We start from the raw sequence: 20,302 nt of genomic DNA, 5'->3' as shown, positions 1-20,302 counted from the left end.
CACACTGGACGGCTATTGTTGTATTTGCTGTTGTCATTTTTTTTTTTTTTTATTTGACGATCTAAGGGAAAAGAGGTCAGTGCCCCTGACTAAATAGTCAGGTATTGCATGTTTTAAAATTTCTTGCAGCACGCCAGTGTGCCGCCACACACCGGTTGGAAATCACTGGGTTACGCCATCAATCAATGTCCAAGCCCATGGAACGCTGCTCTGACTGTGGATCTGTACACTGCACCGCCCCTCTGTACCACTGTTGGCCACCACTGCATCCCCAACCCCAAAGCAATTCAGATTCTGTTTGGGTGATAGTTAACACGTCTAACCACTTCACCAAAAGACCAACAAGAGGAAACCACCAGTGAGAGAGAAAGTTAGCTTATTACGAGTTCTGGCCACCTCACACCTTGTGTTTGTTCACTGAGTTTGCCAGAAAGTTCCCTTCTGACAGTCTAATTTACAACTTTCCTTGGGCTGCCAATTCATCGCCCAGTAGATTTCTCCTATTTCCCCTACTCTGCTACCTATCTCCGGCCTTCTCGTAGAGCATTAAACAAAAACTCTCGGACCAAGCAAAAGTGTGACCCACATCAGGCACAAATATCTACCTGTCACTCACCAGCCACATTTGGCAACTGGCAATAATGATGTGGGCGGCCAAGTAATTACAGCAGGGAAGTTGGAAAAAGAAATTTATGAGTTTCAATCTAAATGCTTGGCATGCTGTATCACTGGAAAACTGTGCTCCTAAAAGTCAGGAACAGAGAGCTATAAAAAGTGTGTAGATTAAGGGCTCTGAATTACGTATCAAGGGTCTCATCATTGTTTTAAAAAAAAATTATTAACTAGGTACTCACAGCTTGCTCTCAAATGGTTCCTGGATCTCTCCCTGAGGGATGTGCAAACAGAAGAGCACTAAACTCCAATGCCAACGCGGTTAACAACAATATTTGTGTGGTGACCATCTCCACGTGGTAGCATCAGGGTTGATCTCTATCTCCATCCTGCTGGCTTTCTGTATTTCCCATATTGTCTAAAAACATATGTGTTTTATAATTAGAAAAATGTAAATATTAATAGAAAAAGGTTGTAGAATTAGGATTCAAATTCAAATCTCCCTGATGACAATGTCCATGGCCTTCCCACTATCCACTGGCTCTAACTCATGTCCATCTTTTACACACTGTGTATTAATTTTTATTTAATAAGTAAGTAAATTTTAATGTGTGCCAGGTACCTTTCAAAGCATTTTAAATATATTAATTTGCTCATACCTTACATCGCCCCTAGGGTGTGAGTATTGTTTACATTCTCATTCTACAAATGAGAAAACTGAGGAACAGAAAGTTTAGGTAACTTGCCAAAGGTAGCACAGCTGGTAGAGCAGCAAAACTGAGATTCTCCCCCAAGCAGTCTGGCTGCAGTCTGTGCTCTCAATTGTTCTATTAAGCTGCCTCAACCTTCTTCTGAAGACAGATCTTCTCTGGCCCCTCATATCCTTTTCCAGTCAGCCCAGAACCCCCTCGCCTATGTTAGTGTTAGAGGGGGGCAGACAGGCTAAAGGAGCATTTTCCATAAGAGAATGACATAGGTGGATTACTAACAGAATTGGCTCTAGCCTCAAGATGAAAAGGTTCAGATGAAATCAACTCCAGTCAACATTCACGACCATGAGGAAGATGTGAACAATTCTCCTGCCTGAAAAAATAATCACAGAATCACTTTTCTCATCTCATCTAACAAAGGTTTAAATTAAGTTCCTTGAAAATGGTTTTGCCTGGTTTTCTAGTTTTCTTAAATGTTACGTTCTCAGCCAACCCCTCCCTCATCACACATATGCCATCAGCATCCCTCTCTATAAAAGGACTTGTCCACACTGAGCCAGACTCTTGGCCTCCCTTGATCCCACACTTTGTTCTGTAAGTTCAGGGGTTGGAATTCAGGATTTCCAATTAGGATGCCACCTGATATTTATACAAAGATTTGTAGTTTGTCAGCTACTTCCATGTCCATTATTTCATTGTATCTTTCCCATGTCCCTGGATAGTGGACACAACAGGTGGGTTATCCTTAATTTCCAGGTGAGGACACTGAAGTTCCTCTGTAGCAGAGAAGAAAACGAAGATCTGCTGGTTAGGAGAAGCCCAGAGCTCCTTCCCCGTTCCCCGCTCCACATCTCTAACATCAACTTCAAGTTCACAGCCAGGGCTTCTGCGCCTGCCTTCAGGGCCACTGTCCCCATTAGGCCAGTGCTCTCTGTAAAGTTGAAGCTGCCTGCTGCAGCATCCTGGCTCCTAGAGACATTTGAGAGGCTCACGGGACAATTGAGGACCAAAGGGATGAAAGGTCTCCCTTCAATTTTTATCCTCATGAGTCTGGAACATCAGAGCCAGCCACTGAGACCACGCACAGCTGTCAAACTTGGCCTGGGTTTTCTGGGGGTCACAGCTGGTTGGCCTTTCCCCAGCCTCTTACTTCCCTCCACATATGGTTGTCACAGAGGCTGCAGGCCTGCAGCCTCTGTGGGGGAATGAGTGGGGGCTGGGGAGCCGAAGGATTATCTGGACCCTGGGTTGGCTTGCCCTCTGGCTTTCATTTGTCTTGTTATGTGTATCAGATACATTATTTACATGTGCACGGTGCCATGCATTTTAACCTTCCTTCCGGAAGAAGGTCCTTGCCTACGTAATGAGAGTCATCGGCCATAGAGGGAAAGAACTGACATGATTCAAAATGCAAAGAAGCCCGGTAAGTATGAGGCTTATAACTTGCACAGAGCTCAGGGACCAATGTGTATACCCTAATTAGGATAAAAATGTACTCCACTTGCCCAAAACAGTCCTAATTTATACCTACTGTGCAGCCATAACTTTTAATAGCACCCTTTTCAGTGTCAAAGGTTTCCTAGTTTGGTACTAGACTTATGACGGTAATCACTTTGTCAGGTAAATGTCTAATCACTATGTTATATACCCAAAAGTAACATAATAGTGTATGTCAACAGTAACTGAAAAAGTTTAAATGTTATTTAAATTTTATTAATTTAAAAAATAAAATTAACCCTCTAAAAAAATGTTTCCTAGTTTGGACAATAAATTAGAGAACTACCTATCCATGAGGTGTATCCATGAGGAACAGAGTCTCTAAGATGAAAGCCATGCCAAAGACCTTCAGCGTCCCATCCAGGGCTCCAAACCCCCTTGTAAACATCAGAGCAGAGTTTAAGCTTTATTAAGCATCACATTAGGATCCACAGTCTCCTAAAGATTTTTAAGCCACTTCATATATGCCTGTTCAGTTTCAGGAGCTCATAATATTGGAAGACACCACAAACACTAACGATGCCAGAATAACTTGTTCGCACATGATGCAGAGATATTTAGTGGAAAGGAGAAGGCAACTAATATTGTGAGTACCCACTTTGTGCCATCCACAGTGATACTTTGCCTCCAGCATGCCCATGTTAAGAGCAACGTCAAGAAACAGACATTATTTGCCCCCTTACAAGTAAGAAAACTGAAGCACAGAGAGGTTAAGTAAATTGCTCAAGGTCCCACGAGCTAACACGGGCAAGACTGGAATTTGAACTTCACTCTTTCTTATCTCAAAGCCCATGAGTGTTGCCCTTATTAGAGCCTGTGGCCTCCCACTTTGCCTCCCCTCCCCATTTCCTTTCTCCATTGGTATTTCAGGTGGGAAAGCAAAAAGTGCCGTAGATAGCTCTTACCCCTTGATCCAGGCAGCCCTTCCTACAATCTGTCAAATTCTTGGAGAACACACTTCTCTGGTGAAGGGCAGAGACAGGGCACTGCACTGAAGAAGTTCTCTTACAACCTATCTCCAACCTATAAGCATCAGCTTTTGTCCCAGTCCGGATCTAACGTGAAGTGACAGTGAATGGTGAACAAAGTCATTCGATCATTTTTGTATTCTTTTTCCTTTTGAGGGAAAGGCAGGAGCTGTGAGAAAGGAGGAGGAAGGGAATTGGAGCTGCTCTGCTGCTCTGGAGTGACACAGCCAGGCCCCATTTCCTGCCGGTCGTATCACTTCAGAGCAACTGTTTTCTTCTGTGAAGACACTTCAGAGACTCTCAGAGACAGACACTCTTGTGACTGGCCATGGTGAGTATCAAAAGGCCTGGGTAGAATTACGAAGCAGTTCCCATGCCTCATATATTGGGAAGTGCTTCACAGGCGTGTGGCAGATATGAGTGGGCATAGCAGCCAGTGAGCTGCCCCAAAGGAGGAGGAGGGCGAAGCAACAAGCCAGGGGCCAACTGGCCCCAGCAGAGCAGCTGCAGTTCACAGGTGAAGCCGAAGGTTGGGGTGATGAAAAGCTAACATCGCTCCATTAAATCAAGTCTGAGAGGAACAGGAGGAAGTATGTCTAGAGTGAACTGAAACACTGTCAGCCACTAACTTGAAACTCGAATGTGGGCGTGCAAGTTTGTGTGTGTGCACATGTGCTTGCATGTTTGTGTTCTATGTTGATTTCACAAATAATTGTAGAGTGCCTACCATATGGTGGTAAGCAAGACAGGCTTGGTTCCTGTCCTGATGGAGCCTACATTATTATCACGGACTCTGTACTATTTTAAGGTCTGGTATTTTGAGGCAACGTGGCCTAGAGGAGAGAGACAGAAGAGCTCAGTGACTTCATTTAAGTCCTTTTACCTATGAGGGTCTCAGGTAGGATTTTCCAAAATGCAGTCCTTGTAGTAGTATGTAGTGAAGATGTTTTACTTTAATTGTTTCATAATTAGTTAATACCTAAGTATCACATCAGACCCAGTATTTTCATGGGTTTTATGGCTTAAGACAAAGCGAGGTAAAAACGGTGAATCAGTTTGTTTAAAACATTAAGTCAAATAATATTGGAGGTGGTATAAAGAAAGAGCAAAAATACTAGGAAAGGAGGCCTCAAAGGACTGACATTTCCAAATCACTGAGATAATGAGTGTGAAAGGAAAAATGCATGTGATCCACAGAAATAGAAGGGATTCTAATTACCCCTCAGTGGGCATTTGCTCGCTCATTCACCCCAACAATAATGGATTAAGCAACTATCGTGTAAACAGCACTGCCCTGACGGCATATGCCCTTGCTGACAGCTCAGCCACCATTCGGGAGGCACTAAGCGAGTGTTGATGCCATGGGGAGCTTTACGAAGAGTGAGGCCTAGACCCTGATCTAAAGAGTATAATTTAGTAGGAAAGAAAAGACCAGCACATAAATAACTGTAAAATGGGATAAGCTCCAAAGAGGAGGTACAAAGTCCCCACAGAAGGTGCTCAAAGGAAGGATAAGTCACGCCTGCTGGGTGAGGTCAAGAAAGACTTCATGGAGATTTGAGATGGCATTTAAGATAAGCCCGGGAAAGATGGGTAGAATTTCAAGGACCCAAGAAAAGGAGGGAGTGGGGGATGGGAGACATTCCAGAGAAGGGAAAACTGTTGAGCAATGCTACAGAGATCAGGAAATGTGAGTAGAAAGTCCCTTCAATCTATCTATCTAGCTAAGATGTAGAATACATGCAAGTGATTAGGCGGGATTATAGTATAACCGGCCTTAAAGGGCAAATTAAGGATATTTTACATAATGTAATAAAAATGGAGAGTTTAAAACATGATTGGAGCTGCACTGGAGAAAACTAAGTTGCAAGTGGGCTGGAAGCAGAGGATAGGAGAGTGAAAAAATGAGTTTGGGGGATGAAAATGATAACTTTACAGAAAGAATCTCTACAACCTAGGAATTAATCAAAGGTGGGAGACATGGATAGAAGATTCAAGGATAACTAAGCAACTAGACCCCTCCTGTTCCTTCAATTGATATATGCCAATAATAACTATTCTTATTAATGACACATAATATATAAAATATGTTTTATGATATAATACAAATATATTGCATATAATGAACCATTGCCACCTGGTATATTTTAACCTTAATTTTTGCTATGCTTAGATTTGCCTGTGTGAATACACAGATAGGGAGCTAGCTATTTTCTCTTCTAAAATAAGGATTATCATTTTGATCTTCTGTTCTTTTAACATACCCTGGCCTTTTCTTCTGACCACATTTTTCTCTCAAGGCTAATATGAACCTCTAAGGCAGCTATATTTATGTTACATTACTCATAAGTGTTTACCTTGGCCTGTAAATTTACCACATATGAGGTCTGTCTAGAAAAAGTCCAGCCGTGTTAATACGAGAATGCTTTGCACAACATCAATGTAACCTGGCAGCCAAGGAGAGGGGACTGGAAGGTGCATGCATGAACAATGACGACTTCACTGTACTAGTCAGTGTGGGCAGTAGACACCACTGGGTGAGCATGGGTACTGTGTGGCTGTCACATTCAAAATGACCAAGTGAGTAGAGCAATGAATCTGTATCAAATTTTGGGCTAAGCTTGAACATTCCTCTGTGGTTATTATTCAGATGATTCAGAAGACCACAGCTATGGGCAACTGGTGATTGGCAGCTTCATCACAACAATGCACCAGCTCACCACCACGTCTTGTGCAGAGTTTTTTTGTGAAACATCAAATCTCCCAGGTGACTCAGCCCCACTACAGCCCAGATTCGGCGCCCTGTTATTTCTGGCTTTTCCTAAAACAAGAGATTTCAAACCATCAAGGAGATTCAGGAAAATATGACAGGGCAGCTGACGGAGATTGGGAGAACTCTGTGAGGTCCCAAGATGCCTACTTGGACGGCGACTGGGGCATCATTGTCCCATGTACAGTGTTTCTTGTATCTTGTACCTTCTTCAATAAATGTCTCTATTTTTCATATTACATGGCTAGATACCTTCTGGAAATACCTTTTATATTTGTTTAAAATATATATAAATACATACATACACACACATATTTTTAAATGAACTTGACACATGTGATTAAAGTCCTAGACCTTGAAAAGGGAAGATTGTCCTAGATCATCTGGGTGGGCCCAATCCTTAAAAGTAGAGAACCACTTTTTTTCCCCCCTAGCTGGGGTCAAAGAGGCAGACTAAGGGTATAAAAGGGATCATAGAGAGGCGATGATGTTGCTGGCTTTGGGGACGGAAGAAGAGGGTAACAAGCCAAGAACTGTGGGCAGCCTTTGGACACTGGAAAAAGCAAGCAAATTTTCCCCCAGAGCCTCCAGAAAGCACACAGCCAGAAAGTACACCAAAACTATGTTACCTGCCTTCTCCATTTATTAATTGTATGTCTAATGGCCTGAGAGAGTCACTCATACTTTCTGGGTCTCCTTGGCCCCAACTAAAATGGGGGTGATGCCTTGTCATGGAGGGTCAGGATTCTCAATGAAATCTCAAATCCATTATCCTGTCGTTCTCATGCATAGGCCATTCAGCAGGAAGTATCAATGCTGCTGCAAAATAGTTAATTCAAAATTACTTTTTCACACCAGGTCCCTTCTCTGCTCAAAACCTTCCAGAGGCTCTTCTTCTTAGTCATAGAACAACCTAGAAGACTTCCCTTGTTCTCAAGGCCCCATTTCCTCTCTGGCAGTATTGCCTTCTGCTCTCCCCCTTGCTGACTCTGCTCCAGCAACACTGGCAGCTTTGCCCTTCCTTGGCCACACCAGGCAGCTTCCAGCCTCAGAACATTTGCACTTGCTCTTTTCTCTGTCTAGAATCCTCCTCCCCTACATCCACATGGCTTTCTCCTTCAACCGTTCAGATCTTTCCTCAAATATTACCTTTTTTCTGAGGCCTTCCTTAACAACCCTAGTTAAAATTGCAGTACCCCTAGCATTCCTCATCACTCTCTTCTACTTTAGTTTCCTCCATAGCAATTTCACCTTCTAACATAATACATATTTTACTTATTGTATTTACTTTGCTTCCTCCATTGGAACGTAAGCTCTATGAGAACTCCTCATTGGGGGATATATAATAGCTACTTGATAAATATTTGTTGGATGAACAAATCAGTGTGTACAAATCTATAATCAGAAAATAAACATAAGCATGGTCTTCCATTAAAGACATACTCTTTCAGTTACAGATGGAAAATGGAGTCAAAAGAATAGTAATGGACCTATTATTGAGCAATGATGTTGCAGCTAAGATCAACTCCTTTGCTGATCTTGCTAAACCCAACCAGATCAAAGGAGAAGCAGAAACATGGGTAAGGGTCCCAAGACCCCACCCTTGTCTCCTAGACAGAAAGAACCCAGAGCGAGCCGGCTTTCTGATTTCCTGTCCTTCCTGGTTTTGACCAACCTCTACGAACCAAAGGAACAGTTTGTCTCAGTATTTCAGTACTTCCGCTTCCAGGCTCAGGAAAGAGCAGGAAGTGTGAGGGCGTGTGAAAATTAAGAGAAAAGAAGAATTAAACCCATTACATGTAAAGGGCTCAAAGACTTCCTCTGTAGCTTGTCACAATACATGGGTTTTAATGCGCTTTCACTGTAAGCCTAGGAGGACCATTCTCAGGCAGAAGTCCAAAACCCAAAATGCTAGTGCTGGTACTCTTTCATACAACACAGATTTATTTGGGGACAACTGTGTGCCCTGCAGAAGACAGACGTGGTCCTTACCCAAATGAGCTTACACTTCATGGTGATGTAACATTAGAAAGATAAACTCAGTTCATGTTTTACCTACCCAGTAAACATGCTGAACAGGCTGAGTTTCCAGGCAGGTCCCCAAGGGATGCCTTAGACTGTGAGGAATTATATGTAGGGCCAGTAGAAGCACCAGCCTTGGTTATGCCACACCTAGCTAACTGTAAATTTCCTAAAGGGCTGTGTTTATTTCATTTACCACACTGTCCCCAACATTTGGCACAGTGCCCAATACTCTCAACAAACACTTGTTGCCTAAAAAATTTTAACTCTCAGAACTTCAGTTTCCTCTCTGGTAAAATGGGATTACAAAACCCATCCCATGAAGCTATATAAGGATACCATGAAATTGAGTATGTTAAGTGCTTACACAGTGCCTGCCCCTCGATAAGCATTTACTTAAATGAACTGCCACTTGGGTGGCAATGGTGGTGATTTGTTGATGGTGGAGACTTTGTTAGCTCTGTATAAATTAGAGCACATCCCTAGCCCTAATGATTTGCACAATCTGGAAGCTTGGACTAAGTGTGACCTTGATGAGTTGGATATCAGAGTGATCCATTTCTCTTAGAAAAGTCCTGTTCGACTTGAGTCAGAAACTCTGGAAAGGGGAAGGACATGTTCCACATCCCAGCTACTGGGGTAACTGGCAGCAGAACCGAAACAGCATGACTAAGCACAGCCCATGGTGTTTAATTGCATGGGGGGCTGAGGTCCCTCCCTCTCCGCTGCAGGAGACTGGAGAAGGAAAAGGTACCAGGCTTAATTGCCTCTGATACATGGACTGTGAAGAGGAAGGGCAGGCAATTGGCACACTTCCCCAGCCTTTCCTCTGTTAGGTTCTCAATGCCTTAAAAAAAAAAAAAGTTAACTGTCCTTTCCCAAACTTTGTATCTTTATGTGAGGCCCAGAGAGGTTTCCCTTGAAGTTTACTAGCCCGTTTCCTCAGTAGATTTACAGGGCCACCTGCCAATGTGAGGGGCTTATATAAAGACCTAAGGCCTTTCTAGAAACTAAAGACCCTAGGAATCCCTTAGAGCTTTGGAGGTTCAACTCAGAATCTACTTGGTTAAGATATAGGGGTCCTACAGCCTCAAGCCATGCCATACTTTTTAGAATACTGTAATCTTTATAATACCTCTCACTATGGTAATAATATAAATGAGATCTCTTCTAGAAATGAAAGCAAAGAGCCTCGAGCTCAATGCCAAGGATGTTTGTGAAGGAGGTCTGCAAGAAGAGCATATTAGCAACCCTGCCCGTGGTAATGATTTCAGGAGGGCTTGCTCTGATTCAGGTCAGTTTTCTGTCAGCAATTGTGGTGGAAATGGGGGAATGTCTTTTCGAAGAAACAAAAAATGCAATGACTCAAATGACTTCAAGTAACTGTCACTCTTTCTGCATCTAGTCACTTGTTACCTCTTTCTCTTTTAAACACCTAGCTTTAAGTTAAGTGCCCCAATAAGCAGCAGCAGTCTGGTTAATGATGGTTACTGGGTTCTTTAGAGGTTTTTTTAGGACTATGTGGTGGAGAAGCCTTCTGATTGCTACTTCTCTAAATAACCAACTAGTCCTCGCTGTCCTTCTGTAAAGCTGCCACAGCTGTGGGGGAAGAGAGACATTTCAGGAACAGCTCAGAGCAAAGTACTCATTTACAAATCTTTTATTGAGGGCCTACTATGTGTTGCTCCCTCTGCTAGGCATTGGGAATATGGGGGTGACTGAGAAATGGGGCCCTGACACTGAGGAGCTCACACACTGGTGGAGGACCCATGTAAGAGGCCTCAATGTAAGCAGGCAGGGGCAGTAAAATATGATACATGTAGTGACCAAAGCGTGCAAGAGGTAGTGAGGCTGCGGGATTCGGGGCCCGCTCTCTGGAAGGTAACTCTCAGATACACCTTGAAGGATGGCTAGGAGTCTACCGACCCAGGCACAGCAGGCTGATACACAGGCTCTGCTTCCTTGGGCGCTTTGCTTTATTAGGAAAAGCTGCCTGGGCCATGTGGGGAGACCAACAACTTCCTTCAAAAAGGTGCAGTGATACTCCTCATCCTGAGGTGTTTACTGCTGCTTCTAGAGCGAGTACTAGTTTTTCTCAGACGTCTCTTAGGTAAACCTTCCTGTCAGCTGCATCTGAGGCCATCCGTGGCTCGATGGGACTAAAAGAAAGGAGTGTGTGAGCATTGCAACAGCCTCGCTGTAAGCAAGGTGACTTCACCCTCCCCACCCCCTGCCTTAGGTTTGAAATTGAGAAACCCAGAGATGACCACAGCCCTAGGCCACTGCATGCAAAAATGGGAAATGTCACTCACCAGGTCCTCCCCGGTGTTTAACCAGAATCATCAGCCTATAGATTCAGGAACTAAGTGGCTTGACCATGTTGCACGTAAGTCATATGCATTGGTGCAAAGGAGACCAGCGAGCAACAATTCAATTTAGAGTTCACTGAACCCTCTGGTTTGGGAAGGAAATTGCTAGTAATCAATTGCAGCAAACACACAGGCTCAGGGCCAGGAAGAGAAAAAAATCACTTTAATGGGCAAAGCAGATGTTGCTAAACTCATTGCAAAAGTGAGATGGGCACAGAGCCAGGCCTTGCATGAGAGATGCTGATCTGTTCTTCTGAATGAAGAAAACAGAGACACTTCAAAAGCGGGGTTCTACGAGGGAAGCCAGAAGGCTGTGTCCCCATTAGGTGGAATCAAAGAAAATGCACCAAGCCGTTCAGGTCTCCCATACCACCGCAGGACCTGCAGCCGTTAACAGCTCACGTGGGTTTTAAGAACATCCGCAGTGCTGCTAAAAACTCGCTGGGGAGTCTTCCTTCTATTCTGAGGAGATTCCGTGTTTTAGTGGAAAGAACGTGGGCTTGGGCACCAGACCTGTTTCTTCCCATCAATTTGTTGGTTTCACCCTCAGGAAGTTTTATGACCTTGAGCAAAATTCTTAATCTCTCTCAGTCTGAGTTTTCTCAGCTGTGAAATGGGCCTAATTTCGCTCACCATTATGAAAGCAGTCAGGAAGATGAATGATAATCTGTAGAGTACGGTAGAAAAACACATGTAAGCAATAACCTGTTTTTAGAGCCATGACAAGACTAGTGCCATTAGGACGCGGCAGAATTTGCTCGTGATGGGATGAGGAGGTGGGGAAGAGGCTGAAGTTCTGGTCTGATATCAACCAGCTTTCCACGGACTCTGAGTGGTGGATTACTACACAGACCAAAAATTTTTTATATGTCTAGGTGGATAAAATATTTCTCAAGCATACAGAAGTTCAGAAAATACCATATCAAAGCCCAAAGCAGACCACTCTTGGGCGGTACGCATTCTGTGTACTAAGAATATTTTCATGAAGTAGCTTCTAGTGCAAGCCCCCTAAAGACAGAGTTGATTCTGATTCCCCTAATTCCTATTCATTCTTCAAGGGCAAACCAGAGGCGCTCCTTTAAGGAGCATCACAGATTCCTCTAGAATTCACAGTCTCTACCTATTCATATGTTCCCTCGTATGAATTTTTGTTAGCTGTCTTAATCCTTCCTGGAGCAAGAGAGGTTTGATATTAAACTTATTCATTCTAAACATTAAGTGCTACTTGCTCAATTCTTTGACCTGTAGTAGTAAATTGTCTTTCAGTGCTCTTTACCTGAATCATGTGGGTTTCTCTCTCTCTCTCTCTCTCTCTCTCCCCCCCCCTAATATTTTGTAACTTCCTGGAGTTGAGATATTGATCTTGAACTAAAATGTGCAAACCAGAAGGCAGAAACCAGAGGACTCTATTACTTGACTAGTTGTGGGAACTTGAGCCGTTTTTTACCCTTCCTAAACTTCAGTTCCCTCATCTGTAAATTGCAGATAACGATAGCGTCTTCCTCCCAGGGCTTTGTGAGGATTATGTAAGATCATTCCTATGAAGTGCTTAGCACTACCATGGTAGCTGAGTAGTACAGTCACTTTCCTGGAAGCTTCTCCACCCAGAGGGGCAGCCCTGCCTAAGCATCTAGAATGTCAAATTGCATTCAGATCCCCTGAGATTTCCAAACCTCCGTGCATTTCCATAAAGTGACCACTCTTTGGAAAGCTATGTCCCATTGAAAGTTTGTTTCCATGTTGCCATCCACTTTAGAATGTTCCTGATAAGTAAGCAAAGCTGCCGAGGGACTTTGGCAGTGAATTTCTGGGGGCTGGCGAGAGGAGGATGTTTACCAGAGCGCAAAGGCCAGGTCCTGAGCAGAGAACATTTTGGCCCGGAGAGATCCCGGAGAAGGCATTTTTGCCAAGCACAGACTCCATTCTCAGGTCCTGAAGTCAGTGTTAGAAACTAAACAAACCTTCCCGTTTCACATTTGTTTACTTTTGGCAAAATGCAACTTCCTGTATGAAAGGAAAAGGGCAGTAAAGCTTTCTATAACCTTCTTGGACATAGAGTCTCTCCTTAAAACAATTGATTTGTTAAGCCTAAATGAATCAAATGTACACAATGGAGATCTCCCTTCCCCTCAAAATGTTCACATTTTAATAAGGAAAGCTCTCAACAAAACCAAAACAAATATTTTTTCAACTGTTGGCCCATGAGGATTGTTTAGGCCATTTCTTCTGAGAGCAAGAAAAACAGACATCAGGAGGGAGCCAAGTTACATGTGCTGTGTCAGAGAAGTCGCTTCGACACACTTGGGGGTTGAGATTTCAGTTACACAGAAAGTCAGAAAGTTTAAGTTCCCACAGCCACTCAAACCACATTCCCCGGCGTGAATATAGAACAACTGTGTCTTTCATTGTAGCACTACATCCCCAGCCATGCCCTTCAGGATCCTCAATCCCCACGGATGGTCCTACGTTCTACACTCAGGCTTGAAAACTGACTGGCGACCCCTCACGAGTCCACCAGACATAAGCCTTTTACAAGGATCTTAGATAACTCGCTCAGGGTGCAAGAGGGTTGAGGTGTGAAGCAATCTCTTTAATTGATTTTTAAGCATCTAGCAAAGTTAGCATGAAATTCGGGTTTATTTGTAATCCAAGTGCTCTCTCTAAATCTTGGATCTTTCTGTCATGAAATATTAAATTTGTAAAGGACTTTAAAAAATCATCTGGTCAACCCCTCTGCAGCCGCCTATAAACAGGCACATAAAAGATATAAATGAAGAGTATAGAGAAGTCTCCCCCCTGGATTGTAAACTTCTTGTTCCTTAGGGCAAGAACTATTCTATTGATCTTTGCATCCTCCAATATAGTGCCATGAACACAGTGAGGCCTCAGGAAGAAGCTGGTGACGAACAGTTTAAAGGCCTGTCCTGTCCTGCAGAGTCAGGAACAGCAGGTGGGCATCCTCCCTGGTGCTCTGTGTGCTCCCACAACCCTGCCTCTCGTGTATCCAAGAAACGTGTAAGCTCCTCGAGGGCTGAGGAAATACCTTGCTATTCTTTTGACCATCCTATCCAAGACATTGAACTTTGCAAGCATTTGATACAAATATTTTGAATGAGTAAAGGAAGTATGCTGAGTATATGAAAACAAGTACATGAATGAGATAGGTGAATATCTTTCTCTAGTGATTTCAATATTATCCTGCTTGAAATGGGACATTCTTTCCTTCTCCAGGATGTTGGATCTAAGAAGAAGGAGATTTGTGCATATTCCATGCACTCCTTTGATCCTTTCCTTTTGATGTCTAACTGGACGATTATAAAATGAGAATGGCGACTCTGACAGGAGATGCCCCCTCCCCCCCATGCTACAATGCTGCCAATTTTCTACCTACAAATCAAAGCTAGCCAAGTCCTACACAAACCCTTAATAAAAATGGTTCCGTCTTGGCTCATGAGGCCCTTATATCTGGCTCCAACCTACCTATCCCTCATATCTACAGCCTATCTATCAAGTGAATTTCTCTTAGTTTTTGGACTTAGCAAGCTCCTTCATGACTTTGTGCTCATGGACATGCTGTGGCCTCCGGAAAATATTTCATTATCACTATGATTACCATAACCACTCCCATCACCAAAGCCACCTCAACACCACCGCCATCGTCATTTTCACCGCCACCACCACTTCCATTCAAAACCGAGTCACCACCACCCCGCCGCTGGCCCTCCACGCCGCTGCCATCCGGTAACCACCACCTCACCACTACCCTTTACACTCGAAAAAAGTCTCTCTCTTAAGGGCCAGCTCAAATGGAACTTCCTAAATTCTTCAGAATTTAGTGCCAAGCTCCTCTCTGAGCTCCACCAGTCACTAATTTTCTCATTATTATTCTCATATACAAACAAACCACCCCCACTAGAATACGAGTTTCATGAAATTAGGCATATTTTTTGTCTTTCACACCCCTGTATCCCTAGGACCTGGCATATAGCAATGGTATCAAATATGAATGGATGGATGATCAGAATTTGTCCTTGTAGCCCCAGGCTACACTTCCCTCCCACACCCTAGGCCCTTATAGTGGGACATCAACACTTCATGCCAAAGGCCACTGTAGATCTCAAGAATCAACCAATGCCATGAGTGTGGGTCAGCATGAAGCCAGGGTTTCATAGTTACTTCCTCTTTGTTTCACCCCAGCAGCCACAGTGAGTTCATCCCTGCTGTGGGAACACTCTGTCCTTTCCTGCTCAGCTTCCGACATAAGCCCTTGGTGTTTCCGGTTGAAGTTACCCTCTCCCCCTGACTCAATGAAATTCTTAGATTCTGCACCATCTTTTCCTTAATCTGTCTTGCTTCCACCAGGCTCTGTGAGCTACAGCCAACTTGTGCTCCTAAAATGACTCCTAAAACATCTTCCCTTTGGTCAGATAATGTATTTCATTCTGGTGTTCAATGTGCTTTTTAACCTGGGATTGAGTATCCTTTCCCTTTCTAATTTTTCATTTTTGCAAACCAGCTTCCCTTTTCTCAACACCATCTTTTTTCTGTGACCACAGTGAACACACAGTTCATCACTGCCAAGCAGAATGGAGCATCACCTCAAGGTCAATTATCTTGCCTGGTATGGGGAATTCCAAAGGACAGACAGAAGACCCCAGTCCCTGGAGAACAGAGGTCTCATCAGAGAGACAAAGTGGTCTACACACGAAAAGAGAAATTACCTCCAATGCAGGATATATAAAGTATCAAATGGGTGGCATATAACAGCAACGTGCAATGCGAAAGTGAGATGGACCCTGGAAACCCACTTTCTTGACACCACTTTGCTCTCTGGTTGTCCCCACTGGCTACTCCTTCTAGTCTATTGTACAGCAATCATTCCTCTCCTTGTCTCTAAACCAACAGACATGCTCTGGTTTGGGTTTAGACCTGGGCCTTTTACTCTTCCATTTCCATACTTTCCTACTCTGGTAAAGCTCATCCATTTACGTGACTTTAAGTACTGTCTCTATGCTGACAACTGCCACATTTCTACCTCCATTCCAGACTTCTTTAGAGACAAGGTTGTATAATCGACTATTTATTTAATATACAGCAAAGATGTCTATAAGACTTCTCAAGTTTAACCTATCCAAAACTAAAGCCTTGGATTCTATCTCTGTCTCTGAGACACAAACACATGCACATATTGATATACACAACCCCGATTCTGTTCCTCTCCCAGTTTTCCACCTAAATTGTTGTTTGGGGAAAAACCAAAACTGATATCATCTTTGATTCACCTTTTGGGCTTCCCCTACATCCAATCAAGGTGTCCTAAATGGAAGAGCTTCTGTCAGCTTTGATACAGCTGTGCATGACTTTGGACAAATCATTTAACATCCCCAAGCTTCAATATCTTCATCTATAATATGGGGGTCATATCACCTACTGTAATGGATGCAGGGAAAATGAAATTATATCACACACACACAAATATCTAAAAAACAATAAGAAACATGGCAGTAGCTTACATTTCCTGGCTTCTTACTACACGCCAGAATCTGTTCTACCTGTCTAGTGCACATTCCACTTAGTGTGCATGTAACCCTGTAAGAAAGGTACTTTTTTATTATCTATTACTGTTTCCATTTTGGAGATGGGAAGCTGAGGCTTCATGAAGTTACGTAATTTTTTTTCAATTTCACACAGAGTTTGGGTTGGAACGCAGGTAGTCAGACTCATGAGGCTGTGCTATAAAATAACTCCCAGTCACAACAACACTGATGGCAGCGCTCCTATTTTGAGTGCTTGCTTGATGATAGACACTGTTATTAAAGCTTTGGCTCATTTAATCCTTATGTCAATCCAATGGGACAAGTACCACTTTACAGACTGGGACACTGAGACACAGAGACTCTAAGTGCTATTATATCTCTGCTATCTTTTTAAGTTGACTTCTTAGAACTGGACATTAGGAGTCTATATAATTACTGATCTAACTGACCCTTCTGAAAACATGGAAAAAGAAATCTTCTAAACAGAGATAATTCCATCTCTCGGGGTGGTGATATGTGTTAACTCAGGGTTTACTGCAGCAAAGTTAATCATCTAAAACTCTTTTTCTTCCCACTCCCCATGTCCATTCAGCTACAAGTCCTGCCACGCACCTCTTGAATGTTACTCTAATTCACCCCTTCCTCTCCATCCTACCTTGACTGCTACAACCTCGATCATTCCCCTTGTCCTCTTGAACCCGCCCACTAAAAAGGACCTGCAGAATAAAGTCCACACCTTCACATCAATGAGCCTCCAGCTCATTTCCTAGATTAAAATATACATCCTGACATCAGCAAATTGCTCACAGGTCCCCTCACTCATATTGTCATTTTCCATCTTTGTATCTCTTCACATGGTTTCTCTGCATAGAAATCTTCTTGCATCTTTCTGCACGTAACCCCTGTTCCTCCTTCCTGTATAACTAGGTTAATCAATGTACCCCTCTACAGACTCTTAATCAATCCTGCATTCTTAGCACAGTAAGTTAAAGGTTTATATGTCTGTCTACCCACCACACCATACATTTCCTAAGGATTTTATTCTTATCTGTATCCATAGCCTTTGTTACAGTGACTGATGTATAGTAAACACTTATATTTGTTAAAGGATTGAGCCAAAGTCAGCAAACCAGAGGCTGTAATTCTGTTAAGCAACTAATTTGAACCATTTGCTCTTCTAAGCATTTTACATCATTTAATCTTCGCACTAGTCCTGAGTGTAAGGTGCTGTTACTGTCCCCACTTTACAGATCCAAACACTGAGAGAAATTAGACAACTTCCCCAGGGTCACAGACTTAGTAAGTAGTAGGGCAGTGGTTTGAATCTGACCCCAGGGTCAAGTGCTTAACCAATAGCCACAAGACTATAATGCCGACCAAAAAGCGTATATCATAAACTCAAGGCAGGAGCTGCCAGTGTGGCATACACAGGGGCAAAAATAGGAACACACATCTGTGCGAGAAGGAGAACCAAGAGAGGTCCACATTAACTGTCAGGACATGGTCGGTGTCAGGACGTGGCCGGTGTCAAGACGAGAGAGTCCCCTGGCACGCACATCTACCAAATGAGGACTTGGTCCTGTCACCACGCACACTTACGCCGCTGTTTAGCATTTAAAGGTGAGACCTTAGAGTTGAACACACCTCGGTTTGACCTTCAATTCCATTCACATTAGTGGCGAATGAATGATCTCCAAGCCTCAATACCTTCATCTATAAACTGGAAATAATGATATTTAACCTGTTTTGAGAATTAAAGAAAACAATGTAAGTTAAATATGAAATGTTTGACGCATAGAAGTCACTCAAAATAGCTGCTGTTATTACTGTACTTTCACTATTATCATGCAAGCACTAAATCAGAAATCATTCCAGGAAGGATTCCAGGAAGGGGGAAGCCATACTGTGTACATGGGTGCTGGAAATCCATCCTTCCTTCTGCAGGTGGGGGTCCATCATGACCAGGGAAGACACCCTAAAATCTGTCCAGAACCAGAGACTGCTGATTGCCCATTCTTTACAAGTGGTTAAGTATAGTTCAGAAGTATTCGTAACATATTCTGAGAAAGAGGCTCTGGAAGCTTCCAGTTTTACATTTCTTTTTATTGAATTTTAGAAGCTAATGGACCAAAACATAAGAATGGATCAGGAAAAGAGGTCTTTCTGGAGTCTCTATCTCTATCAATCTCTGTTTAGAACATCCTTGAAGAATAATTTTCTATCCAGCCTTCCATGAAAAGTGTTGTTTGCATTCCCTGAAATCTCATCACTGGTATTTATTTGATCAACTGCTGGTAAACTTGACATTTGCAAAGACTTTTTCTGCTAGCAAGGCATTGCAGGTGGTAGATTGGGGACTTATTAAAAAGCCTTATTCATAAAGAGCCTCTTTTAAAAGTCTTGTGATTTAACTAGACTGGGATTGGAATAAGTTAAACATGTTGGAATAAGTTAAACGACCGACAGGAAAAGCCTGAGGGAGGCTGCCTAGCCATCAACGCCTGGTGGTGCTGGAAAGGAGTCCCCACCGCCTAGCGCAGGCTCTTCCACATCTAACACAGCGGGTCCTTCTGCCCCAACGTGGAACTCCACCCTGCTTCGCAATCCACCCGCTCCAACCCCCCTGTTGTCTGTCCACGTCCAGAACACCATACTGTGTAACCATAGGCCAGGATAACAGAAAATTATGTCCCCAAGCATGATTAAACTCATCTCACTCCCTATTTACCATATTTTTTAATGAGCAAATTCCTTTTGATCTATTCAAGAATGCAGGATTTGAGTATGTCGAGGAATATGTGTACACCTTTACTCAAATGTACTAATAAAAAAATAGATAATATTTCTTGAATGTTTACTGTGTTGCAGGATCTGTTAAGAACTTTTCATATATATTATTTTATTTAATACTCAAGATAACCTTGTAAGGTAAGTACAGTTATTATCCCATTTTATAACTGAGGGAGCAGAACATGAGAGATAATAAGCAACTCATCCAAAGTTACACAGGTAGTAAAAAAAGAAAATGTTTTTTAAACCTAAATGTGATAAAGTCTGCACTAATACTATCAACCTAGAACCTTCTACTATAATACAAACTGTTTACCCTCCCATAACAAATCTGCTCAAGAGGCTCTTGACATCAGATTATGTAACCATATCTGAGAGTTCCTACATATTTTTGAGACAGATTCAGAAGACAAACTCTTCCCAAGCAGCTCTTTCTCTTACAAAAACCTGTACCCACAGCCTAAAATGTGCAAGAGGAGCAGAGACAGAACACTCCCGGGGCCTGCCCTGGCCTGGGTGCGGGAGTCGGAACTGCTCTGCAGTTGGTCTCAAGGCCACCTAGACCTTGATCTCTTTAGGCCGTCCCCTGCCGGTGCCTTCAAGGCTCAAGTCCAAAGCTCCCCACCCCCACCCCAAAGTTCTGTGACATGTCAATAAGAGGAGTTACCAGACACGAGAGCTTTTCCTGACACCACGTTTGGGATTTAGTTTGAGGGCATCAGCCTCAGCATGGCAATTCCATTTTAGAAGTTCGCAGTGCCAAGACACTGGCAGGGCTCTGAACCGTCACTGCCTCTCACCCAGCTGCAGGCCCCTGCTGCTGGTGAGGTGCACTCTCAGCAATCCTGTGTACTCTTTACTAGGAGAAAAAAATACGATGGTAGCTTGTGCTTAGTTCATAGTCAACATGTACCAGGGCACTGTAACGTGCACTTTTTTTAATTTAACCCACTCTGTGAGGTCAATAAAGACATGAAAACTGAGGTCTAGAGAAGTTAAGCAATTTTCTCAGTGTCTCATGACTAGT

The sequence above is a fragment of the Pteronotus mesoamericanus genome, unplaced genomic scaffold, assembly GCF_021234165.1.
Source record: "Pteronotus mesoamericanus isolate MK-2021 breed Mesoamerican mustached bat unplaced genomic scaffold, CSHL_Meso_final contig_24, whole genome shotgun sequence".
Taxonomy (NCBI): Eukaryota; Metazoa; Chordata; class Mammalia; order Chiroptera; family Mormoopidae; genus Pteronotus; species Pteronotus mesoamericanus.
Note: the sequence above shows the minus strand (reverse complement) of the source record.